A 12,829-nucleotide genomic window follows, 5' to 3' on the forward strand; every position below is an offset into this window, starting at 1 on the left:
GACGCCGCCCCGACCCCGACCTCGACGCCGGCCGCCATCCGCCGCGCGCCCGAGCCTCGACACCGACCTCGACGCCGCCCTGCCCCTCCCTCATCGCAGGCACCCGAGGTGAGCACGCCCGCTCCTCCCTCTCCCCTACCTCTGCCTAGGGTTTCTTTATATTTTAGTTGCATATTAAGTTTATTTTTATTTATAGTAAGTTTATTTTAGTTGCATATTAAGAACTAGGTACTAATTAGGTACTAGAATATTTTTAATTATAGTAAGTTTATTTTTAGTAAGAACTAGTTGAATTAATAGAACTAGTTAGTAAGAACTTGTTTCTATTTTTTAGTTAAAGCAATTTCTCCCGCCTCGACGTGGATGATGCCTATCCCGCATCCTCGTCGTCGAGTCGGCGGAGGACGACACCTGCTTGACCAGATCGGCCATGTCCGGGACTGGGCTCCGCCGGGGTGGTACTGGGAGGCGCTACCTACCGGGGGGCGCAGGTTGGTGGGGAGCCAGCTTGTCGTTGACCTGAACCTTCTTTGGTGGCGGTCGCGTGGGCCAGTGACGATCGAGAGTCTCGAGGACTCCGCGGAGGTGGTGCATCACCGTGTCAGTGAGGAGGACGCGCACGTCCGTCGCTACTTGTTTGCGTTGGAGCACAAGCCGTTCTCCAATACCTGGCAGGTTCTCCGGGGATCTCACTAGAGCTATGATCCCATGATGGTTCCTTCTCTGTGGGTGTCCACCGCCCGCGCCGATACCCGTCGTGTGCTAGGGTTATATGTATGACACTATTCGTGATGTATTAGTGATAATATTCGACGATGTATGGACGTATGAGATGATTTACTTTTGCTTATTGAATGCATGCTAATTTGAGTCCTATAAGATATTTTGAAATGTATATCTTGTGTTGCTCAATATCCAAGTGGCCCATCATGTTTGTAGGTTACACCTCCGAGTGGCCTATGTTTTGCCGGAGTGTTGATTCCGTTCCGGCAAATTTCAGGCGCTCGATATGTCCTATTTTAGCAAAGGTCATGCCGGATTTTTCCGTGAATTTTGGCATGACTTGTGCCAGAATATGTAGGAAATATCGAGTGCCCCGGATTTGTGTGTTGAGTATCTTGGTAGTTGTCTTCGATCAGTTTTCAATTAATGTTTTAACTATGAACATAGGAAATGTCTGACGACGAAAAGGATTTCGGTATTTGCAAATACTGTGAAGACGAGCGCGGCGTGTGTGACGGAATCTTCCTAGATGATGATAGGCGCTTCAGCATCAAGCTGGACGAGAACTTCGAAGTGGATACAGTAAGTCACAACGACAAGTCTTTTTTCATAATTAAGCATGACATCTGCTTCATTTGCTTCCACTTATATTTTTTTTTACTATTCTACTAGCGTATCCCCTGCCATGCAAGAGTTTTTGTATTGGATAAGATATGTTTCAGTCATAGTATGGAGGAAAAGAAAGTTTACTTGAAGACCGAGCATGGTTATATTTTCCATGCAAAATTGTACAATTCAGATGACTACACCTATTTTGGATGCAAAACATGGCCAGCACTATGCAAGACTTATGCATTTGAGCCTGATATGGTTATCACCTTTGATATTCGTCTGAAAGATGATATTGAAGGTAATACCGACATCTGGGTCGATGTGCAGACGCCTCCAGTTATACCATTATGTAAGTTTCTCAACCATATTTATGTCTTTGATATTGTTTATTCAAAAATAGTTGACAACTAATTTGTATTGTCATCTTATTTCGGTGCAAGCAAACATGTCCAGCGCTTGGTAGACAGGACCGTATACTGTCCTGGGGCTGAACTCAACTGCGAGGAGCTCAGTCATTATGTTTCATGGCTTGAGGGTCTTGATACTGTCAAGACAAATTTTCTTCCTGCATTTAGAAATGTTAGTACTGAAAATGTGCGACCAATAGTGTTCGTAATGAACTACGGTCACATCTATTTAGGAAGGATGGTAAGATTTTTACTATTTGTCATCAGTGCATCTTTTTCATACATTATTTTTGAAACTAAACTTCATTGCTAAGTATGTTAACATACGATGTTCTTCAACAGGGACTCCCGATGAATGTTGTGCTTTATGGGATCGAGACTAAAGGTACCATGAGTATTATCAGCTTACGGCCAAGATATCCTACAGATTACTTTAGTGCATTCAAGATTAGCGACGGATGCTTAATAGTGCAAGACTGGACCAAATATGTGATGGGGGAGCGCATAGAAGTACTAGGGGGCAGCAAACAGATGTGCTACCCACAATAAGGAGACAGGTTCATCTGCATGCTCCAGCTTGATCAAGGAGGAGAGCTATACATGTTTTATGTTATTTTACCTAAGAGAGAGCAGCAGGAGTGATTAGCTAGCTAGAAATGAGTTTGAGGGTGATGATGTGCTACACTATATTCCTATGATGATAAAATAGCTAGTGTTGGTGGTAATGACTATGATGATTATTATTAGCTAGTGTTAGTGGTGATTAAATAAATACTGTTTTTTTAGATAGAAATAAATACTGTTGGTGGTAATGACTATGATGATGATTAAATAGCTTGTGCTGGCGGATTAGATTCAAGTGGCGGCAACATGTGGTGCACATTGAAAGTACTACTAGTCCAAACTAGATCAAGTTTGGATTAGTAGTATACTTTTGACATGCACCACATATTGCCTCCACTTGAACCTAATCCACCTTAATTTGACACACTGTTATGGACATAATGATGTAAACCTCATAACTGGTATTGTACCAATATTTGTACGATGGCGCATAAATACACTAAAAAAAGTACTAGTAGCGATGGACAGAAAACACGCTGCAAGTAGTTACCTTAGCAGTAGCGTGGTACCGAACAAACGCTGGAGCTATTTGTCCTAGCAGTAGCGCGGACAGGCACGTGCTACTGCTAAGCAATAGCTGTAGCGCCTTATTAATAGCGCGCATACTCGCGCTACTAGTGAGCACAAAACCAGCGCTACTGCTAGGGTTTTCCCTAGTAGTGTCAGAGATGCAATGAGGCGGCCACGAGGTAGGAGGGCGCGGCCAGGGGGGTAGGGCGCGCCCTAATGACCCACAAGTGTAGGGGATCTATCGTAGTCCTTTCGATAAGTAAGAGTGTCGAACCAAAAGAGGAGCAGAAGGAAATGATAAGCGGTTTTCAGTAAGGTTTTCTCTGCAAGCACTGAAATTGCAGGTGATAGATAGTTTCGTGATACGATAAATATTAACGAGTAACAAGTAAATAAAGTAAATAAAGTGCAACAAGGTGGCCCAATCCTTTATGTAGCAAAGGATAAGCCTGAACAATTTCTAATAATGATAAAGGAGCTCCTGAGGACACATGGGAATTATCGTCAAGCTAGTTTTCATCACGTTCATATGATTCGCGTTCGGTACATTGATAATTTGGTATGTGGGTGGACCAGTGCTTGGGTACTACCCTTACTTGGACAAGCATCCCCCTTATGATTAACCCCTATTGCAAACGTCCGCAACTACAAAAGAAGTATTAAGGTAAACCTAACCACAACATTAAACATATGGATCCAAATCAGTCCCTAACGAAGCAACACTTAAACTAGGGTTTAAGCTTCTGTCACTGTAGCAACCCATCATCTACTTATTACATCACTATGCCTTCCTCTAGGCCCAAATAATGGTGAAGTGTCATGTAGTCGACGTTCACATAACACCACTAGAGGAAAAGACAACATACATCTCATCAAAATATTGAACGAATACCAAATTCACATGACTACTAGTAGCAAGACTTCACCCATGTCCTCAGGAACAAACGTAACTACTCACAAAGCATATTCATGTTCATAATCAGAGAAGTAACAATATGCATTAAGGATCTGAACTTATGATCTTCCACCAAGTGAACCAATTAGCATCAACTACAAGGAGTAATCAACACTACTAGCAACCCACAGGTACCAATTTGTGGTTTTGATACAAGATTGGATACAAGAGATGAACTAGGGTTTTGAGAGGAGATGGTGCTGGTGAAGATGTTGATGGAGCTTGACCCCCTCCCGATGAGAGGATCGTTGGTGATGACGTTGGTGATGATTTCCTCCTCCCGGAGGGAAGTGTCCCCGGCAGAACAGCTCTGCCGGAGCCCTAGATTGGTTCCGCCAAGGTTCCGCCTTGTGGCAGCGGAGTTTCGTCCCGTAAGCTTGCCCACGATTTTTTCCAGGGTAAAAGCTCTCATATAGCAGAAGATGGACACCGGGGGCCCACCAGGGGCCCAGGAGACAGGGTGGCGCGCCCAGTAGGGGGGCGCGCCCCCACCTTCCTGGACAGGGTGTGGGCCCCTAGTGTATTTCTTTCGCCCAATAATTCTTATTAATTCCAAAAACATGTTTCGTGGAGTTTCATGATTTTTGGAGCAGTGCAGAATAGGTTTCCAATGTTTGCTCCTTTTCCAGCCAGAATTCCAACTGCCGGCATTCCCCCTCTTCATGGTAAACCTTGTAAAATAAGAGAGAATAGCCATAAGTATTAAGATATAACATGTAATAACAGACCATAATGCAATAAATATTGATATAAAAGCATGGTGCAAAATGGACGTATCAACTCCCCGAAGCTTAGACCTCGCTTGTCCTCAAGCGGAAGCCGATATCGAAAAATATGTCCACATGTTTATAGATAGAGGTGTCGATAAAAATAAAATACAGACATGAGGGCATGATGATCATTCTTATAACAACAACATATATAGATTTTATCATATGATTTCCTATGCTCAAGTGACAATCAATTCACAATGTCAAGTATGGTTCAAAAACTTCATTGGGAACTAACAAACTATAATCTCAGTAATTGAAGCAATTGCAATTTATCATAACATCAGAAAGAGTCAACAATGGAGCTTTTCGGCAAGTTCACATACTCAACTATCTTGTAGTCTTCTATAATTACTAACACTCACGCAATATTTCTGGTTATGGAGTTTCAGCCGGACACTGAGAAAGATAGGGGCTTATTGTGTTGCCTCCCAATGTATTCACCTTTAGGTGATGTCAACAATAATAGCCCATGCTAACTTACATCCAATTGGATATATATATCATGATCTTTCAAACACGAGGAGCTTGCCAAAGGATAAAATGGAAAAGGGAAAGGTGAGGATCACCTTGACTCAAGCATGAAGTAAAAACATAATGTAAAAGATAGGCCCTTCGCAAATGGAAGCAGAGGTTGTCATGTGCGTTTAGGGTTGGATGCACAAAATCTTAATGCAAAAGAACGTCACTTTATATTGCCCCTTGTATGTGGACCTTTATAATGCAGTCTGTCGCTTTTATTACTTCCACAACAAGATCGTACAAAGCTTATTTTCTCTGCACTAATAAGTCATACATATTTAGATAGCAATTTTTATTGCTTGCAACATGACAACTTACTTGAAGGATCTTACTCAATCCATAGGTAGGTATAGTGGACTCATGGAAAAACTGGGTTTAAGGATATTTGGAAGCACAAGTAGTATCTCTATTTAGTGCAAGGAATTTGGTTAGCATGAGGGGTAAAGTCAAGCTCAACATGTTTGGAAGGTCAATGACAATATACTTTAACTGAGATGTGCGAAAACATAAACCATTACGTTGTCTTCCTTGTCCAACGTCAACACTTTTAGCATGTCATACTTAATGAGTGCTCCCAATTATAGAAGGTGTCCAAGATAATATATTTATACGTGAACCCCTCTTTCCTTATCACTTCCTATTAATTGCAACGATGACCAAAACTACGTTTATCAACTCTCAACAACTTTTATGCCTCATACTTTCTATATGTGAAGTCATCACTATCCATAAGATCAATATGAGCTCTTTTATTCTTTCTACTTTCTCAAGATCATAGCAACATAGCAAAGCCCTTGACTCAACACTAATCTTTATTATAGATAGCTCACAGACTCGATTACAAAAAGAGATCACAAAGCAAAACTCAAAACTACTTGATATCAAAACTTCAATCTACTAGATCAAGATACTACTAAAAGGATCGAACTAAATAAAATGGTAAAGATAGGAGTGTGATGGTGATACGATACCGGGACACTCCCCAAGCTTGGCAGTTGCCAAGGGGAGTGCCCATACCCATGTGATTATGTCCTCGGAGGTGATGGAGGCGGTGATGATGACGGTGGATAATCGCACATTGAGCGTACAAGCTCCTCCAACTTGCGAATAATGCCCTTGAGTCCGGCGATATGATCCTTCAACAGAATATTCTCCTGTGTGAGATACTTGTTCTGAATGCGAGCTAACTCAATCATCTTGAAAGCTTCAATCTCTGTTGGAGTAAAGATGTTAGGTAAAGGTTGAGGGATGTCTTCTTCTTTCACCGCCAGAGCTTGAACCTCCATGGCCTTCTTGATCCCTTCATCCTTGTTGATCTCTTCCGGTTCTTCTCTTTTCAACTCTATCTTCAATAGCCAAGCATCCTTGTCTTCATTGTTGGAGGAAGGCGACGTCATGGTGCTCTTGATCTGCAACAAAAACAGATCGAAACAAAAATATAGGATATTTGCGTCATACGGTGGTCAAAACCTTCGGGAGTATATATAATGAATTTTTACCGACCAAAATACATAACATGCAAGAAAACAGAGTCCGAGAGGCACACAAGGTGCCCAAGAGATAGGGGGCGCGTCCAGCAAGGGAGGGCGCGCCCTCCACTCTTGTGGAGGCCTCGTGTCCATTTCGGACTACTTCTTTCTTCCTAAAATTCTTAAATATTCCAAAACTGATAAAAATTGCCATTGGAGTTGTTTTGGAGACGGTTTACTTACCGTACCACATACCTATTCCTTTTCGGAGTCTGAAACGTTCTGGAAAGTGTCCTTTATGTATTCCTCCGGGGTTACGGTTTCAATAATATTAGTTTCAACATTGATAGGATTACCTGAAATATAATGTTTAATTCTTTGACCGTTTACCACCCTCGGACTTGTGCCTTCGAAGTTGTTGATTTTTATGGCACCAGAACGATAGACCTCCTTGATAACGTAGGGACCTTCCCATTTGGAGAGAAGTTTTCCTGCAAAAAATCTTAAACGAGAGTTGAATAATAACACATAATCACCTACGTTAAATTCACGCTTTTGTATCCTTTTATCATGCCAGCGTTTTACTTTTTCTTTGAATAGCTTGACATTCTCATAGGCTTGGGTTCTCCATTCATCAAGTGAGCTAATATCAAACAACCTCTTCCCACCAGCAAGTTTGAAGTCATAGTTGAGCTCTTTAATAGCCCAATATGCTTTATGTTCAAGCTCAAGAGGTAAATGACACCCTTTTCCATAAACCATCTTATAAGGAGACATACCCATAGGATTTTTGTATGCAGTTTTATAGGCCCATAACGCATCATCAAGTTTTTTGGACCAATTCTTTCTAGATCTATTCACAGTCTTTTGCAAAATTAATTTGAGCTCTCTATTACTCAACTCTACTTGACCACTAGACTGCGAATGATAAGGAGATGCGATTCTATGATTGACATCATACTTAGCAAGTGTCTTACGGAAAGCACCATGAATAAAATGTGATCCACCATCAGTCATAAGATATCTAGGGACTCCAAACCTCAGAAAAATAATGTCTTTAAGCATTTTAATAGAAGTGTTATGATCAGCACTACTAGTTGGAATAGCTTCTACCCACTTAGTAACATAATCAACAACAACTAAAATATGTGTATAACCATTAGAGGCAGGAAAAGGTCCCATATAATCAAAGCCCCAAACATCAAACGGTTCAATAACAAGAGAGTAATTCAGAGGCATTTCTTGACGTCTACTAATGTTACCTACTCTTTGACATTCATCACAAGATAAAACGAACTTACGAGCATCTTTGAAGAGAGTAGGCCAATAAAAACCAGATTGTAGTACCTTGTGTGCAGTTCTATCTCCAGCGTGGTGTCCTCCATAAGATTCAGAGTGAAACTTGCGTAGAATCTGTTCCTGTTCATGCTCAGGCACACAACATCTAATAACACAATCTACTCCTTCTTTATAAAGGTGTGGGTCATCCCAAAAGTAATGTCTTAAATCATAAAAGAACCTTTTCTTTTGCTGGTATGTGAAACTAGGTGGTATAAATTTAGCAACAATGTAATTAGCATAATCATCATACCAGGGAGCAGTACGAGAAGCATTAATGGCTGCTAATTGTTCATCAGGAAAGCTATCATCAATAGGAAGTGGGTCATCAAGAACATTCTCTAACCTAGACAAGTTGTCTGCAACAGGGTTCTCAGCTCCCTTTCTATCAATAATATGGAAATCAAATTCTTGGAGCAAGAGCACCCATCTAATGAGTCTAGGCTTAGCATCTTTCTTTTCCATAAGATATTTAATAGCAACATGATCAGTGTGAATAGTAACTTTGGAATCAACAATATAAGGTCTAAACTTATCACATGCAAACACAACTGCTAAGAATTCTTTTTCAGTAGTAGCATAATTTCTCTGGCAGTATCAATAGTCTTACTAGCATATTGGATAACATTCAATTTCTTATCGACTCATTGCCCCAGAACAACACCTACATCATAATCACTAGCATCGCACATAATTTCAAAAGGTAAATTCCAATCAGGTGGCTGAACAATAGGTGCAGTGATCAAAGCTTTCTTAAGTATTTCAAATGCTTCTACACAATCATCATCAAAGACAAAAGGAATATCTTTTTGCAATAAATTAGTCAGAGGCCTAGAGATTTTATAAAAGTCCTTAATGAACCTCCTATAAAAACCGGCATGACCAAGGAAACTTCTTATACCTTTTATGTCCTTGGGACATGGCATCTTTTCAATAGCATCAACTTTGGCTTTATCAAATTCAATACCTGTCTCGGAGATCTTGTTCCCCAAGACAATGCCTTCATTAAGCATAAAGTGACACTTTTCCCAATTCAGGACGAGACTAGTGTCTTCGCATCTCTACAAAACTCGATCAAGGTTGCTCAAACAATCATCAAAAGAGGATCCATAAACGGAGAAATTATCCATTAATACCTCACAAATCTTTTCACAAAAATTAGAGAATATAGCCATCATGCATCTTTGAAAGGTAGCAGGTGCATTACATAAACCAAAAGGCATACGTCTATAAGCAAAAGTACCAAAAAGGCAAGTAAAAGTAGTTTTAGATTGATCCTTCACTGACACAGGTATTTGAGAGAAACAAGAATAACCATCTAGAAAGCAGAAATGTGTGTGTTTGGATAGTCTTTCTAGCATTTGATCAATAAAAGGTAAAGGGTAATGATCTTTCTTAGTAGCCTTATTTAACTTACAGAAATCAATTACCATCCTATAACCTTTAATAATTCTTTGCGGGATCAATTCATCTTTATCATTAGGAACAACGGTAATACCTCCCTTTTTAGGAACGCAATGGACAGGGCTTACCCATTCACTATCAGCAACGTGATAAATTATACATGCCTCAAGGAGCTTTAGTATCTCCTTTCTTACCACTTCTTTCATCTTTGGATTTAGTCGTCATTGAGGATCTCTAACTGGTTTGGCATCTTTTTCCACTGTAATTTTGTGTTGGCATAATGGGGGACTAATGCCCTTAAGATCATCCAGAGTATATCCAATAGCTGCTCGGTGCTTCTTCAAAGTTTTCAATAATCTTTCTTTTTCTTGCTCTGAAAGGTTAGCACTAATAATAACAGGATATATTTTCTTTTCATCAAGATAAGCATACTTAAGATTATCAGGTAATGGTTTGAGTTCAAACACGAGATCACCCTTGGGTGGAGGGGAATCCCCAAGAATTTCAACGGGAAGGTTATGTTTCAGCATAGGTTCCTGTTTGAGGAACACTTCATCTATTTCCCTTCTTTCCTTCATAAACATATCATTTTCATGATCTAGCAAATATTGTTCTAATGGATCAGTAGGAGGCACGACAATGGAAGCAAGACCAATAATCTCATCCTTACTAGGTGGTTCCCTATCATGAGGTTGTCTATGAAACTTAGCAAAATTAAACTCATGAGACATACCATCTATGCCAACGGTGATAGTATCTTTTTCACAATCAATCTTAGCACTAGCTGTATTCAAGAAGGGTCTACCAAAAATAATGGGACAAAAATCATCTTGTGGGAACCAAGAACAAGAAAATCAGCAGGGTATTTAACCTTCCCACACAAGACTTCAACGTCTCTAACAATCCCAATAGGTTTAATGGTATCGCTGTTAGCAAGCTTAATAGTAACATCAATGTCTTCTAATTCAATGGGTGCAATGTCGTGCATAATTTCTTTATATAGATCATAGGGTATCGCACTAGCACTAGCACCCATATCACATAAACCATGATAACAATGATCTCCTATTTTAACAGAAATAACAGGCATGCCTACAACAAGTCCATGTATCTTAGTATCTGGTCTAGCAATATTAGCAGATTCATCACAGAAATAAATAACATGCCCATCTAAATCATCATCCAAGAGATCTTTAACCATAGCAATACTAGGTTCAACATTGACTTGCTCAGGAGGTGTATAAGTCCTAGTATTACTCGTATGAACAACAGTCGAAGTTTTAGCATGATCCTTTATCCTAGCAGGAAAAGGAGGTTTCTCAACATAAGTAGTAGGAACAATAGGATCACTATAGGTGATAATCTTTTCTTCAACTGTAATAGGTGCAACTACTTTCACTTCAACAGGAGGATTATATTTAAACCACCTCTCTTTAGGGAGATCAACATGAGTAGCAAAAGATTCACAGAAAGAAGCTACTATCTCAGAGTCAAGTCCATATTTAGCACTAAATCCACGGAAAGCATCGGTATCCATAAAAGATTTAACACAATCGAACTTAGGTGTCATACCTGACTCCTTACCATCGTCGGAACCCCAATCTTCAGAGTTCCGTTTAATTCTTTCCAATAAGTCCCATTTGAAATCAATAGTCTTCAGCATATAATAACCAGCACAAGAAGTATCGAGCAGGTTGCGATTATCAAGAGAAAGCCGAGCATAAAAGTTTTGAATAATCATTTCCCGGGAGAGCTCATAATTGGGGCTGAATATAACATTGACTTAAGCCTCCCCCAAGCTTGAGCGATGCTTTCTCCTTTACGAGGCCAGAAATTATTTATGTTATTACGATCACGATGAACAAGATGCATAGGATAGAACTTCTGGTGAAATTCCAACTTCAATCGTTTATAATTCCAAGATCTCATATCATCACATAGCCTATACCATGTCAATGCATCTCCCTTCAAAGATAAAGGGAAGACCTTCCTTTTGACAACATCGTCGTGAATACCTGTAAGCTTAAATAATCCACAAACTTCATCCACAAAGATAAGATGTAAATCGGGATGCAACGTTCCATCTTCTGCAAATGGATTAGCTAGCAGTTTCTCTATCATACCCGAAGGAATCTCAAAGTAAATATTTTCATAAAGTTCAGTAGGTTGAGGAGCAACTCTTTGCTCCTCTGGTCGGGGTGAAGATACCTCGAACAAGACCCTCAAAGGATTAGTTTCCATAGTGACAAGTAACAGAAAATTTCATCACACTATATAAATGTTTCCTTACCAAGTTCCACTCACCAAAAGCACTACACTCCCCGGCAATGGCGCCAAAAAAGAGTCTTGATGACCCACAAGTGTAGGGGATCTATCATAGTCCTTTCATAAGTAAGAGTGTCGAACCGAACGAGGAGCAGAAGGAAATGATAAGCGGTTTTCAGTAAGGTTTTCTCTGCAAGCACTGAAATTGTAGGTGATAGATAGTTTTGTGATACGATAAATAGTAACGAGTAACAAGTAAATAAAGTAAATAAAGTGCAGCAAGGTGGCCCAATCCTTTATGTAGCAAAGGATAAGCCTGGACAATTTCTAATAATGATAAAGGAGCACCCGAGGACACATGGGAATTATCGTCAAGCTAGTTTTCATCACGTTCATATGATTCGCGTTCGGTACTTTGATAATTTGGTATATGGGTGGACCGGTGCTTGGGTACTGCCCTTACTTGGACAAGCATCCCCCTTATGATTAACCCCTATTGCAAGCGTCCGCAACTACAAAAGAAGTATTAAGGTAAACCTAACCACAACATTAAACATATGGATCCAAATCAGCCCCTAACGAAGCAACGCATAAACTAGGGTTTAAGCTTCTGTCACTCTAGCAACCCATCATCTACTTATTACTTCCCTATGCCTTCCTCTAGGCCCAAATAATGGTGAAGTGTCATGTAGTAGACATTCACATAACACCACTGGAGGAAAAGACAACATACATCTCATCAAAATATTGAACGAATACCAAATTCACATGACTACTAGTAGCAAGACTTCACACATGTCCTCAGGAACAAACGTAACTACTCACAAAGCATATTCATGTTCATAATCAGAGGAGTAATAATATGCATTAAGGATCTGAACATATGATCTTCCACCAAGTGAACCAATTAGCATCAACTACAAGGAGTAATCACCACTACTAGCAACGCACAGGTACCAATTTGTGGTTTTGATACAAGATTGGATACAAGAGATGAACTAGGGTTTTGAGAGGAGATGGTGCTGGTGAAGATGTTGATGGAGCTTGACCCCCTCCCGATGAGAGGATCGTTGGTGATGACGTTGGTGATGATTTCCCCCTCCCGGAGGGAAGTGTCCCCGGCAGAACAGCTCCGCCGGAGCCCTAGATTGGTTCCGCCTCGTGGCGGCGGAGTTTCGTCCCTTAAGCTTGCCCACGATTTTTTTCCAGGGTAAAAGCTCTCATATAGCA

This window comes from Triticum dicoccoides, chromosome 7B (genome assembly GCF_002162155.2).
Source record: "Triticum dicoccoides isolate Atlit2015 ecotype Zavitan chromosome 7B, WEW_v2.0, whole genome shotgun sequence".
NCBI classification, from domain to species: domain Eukaryota; kingdom Viridiplantae; phylum Streptophyta; class Magnoliopsida; order Poales; family Poaceae; genus Triticum; species Triticum dicoccoides.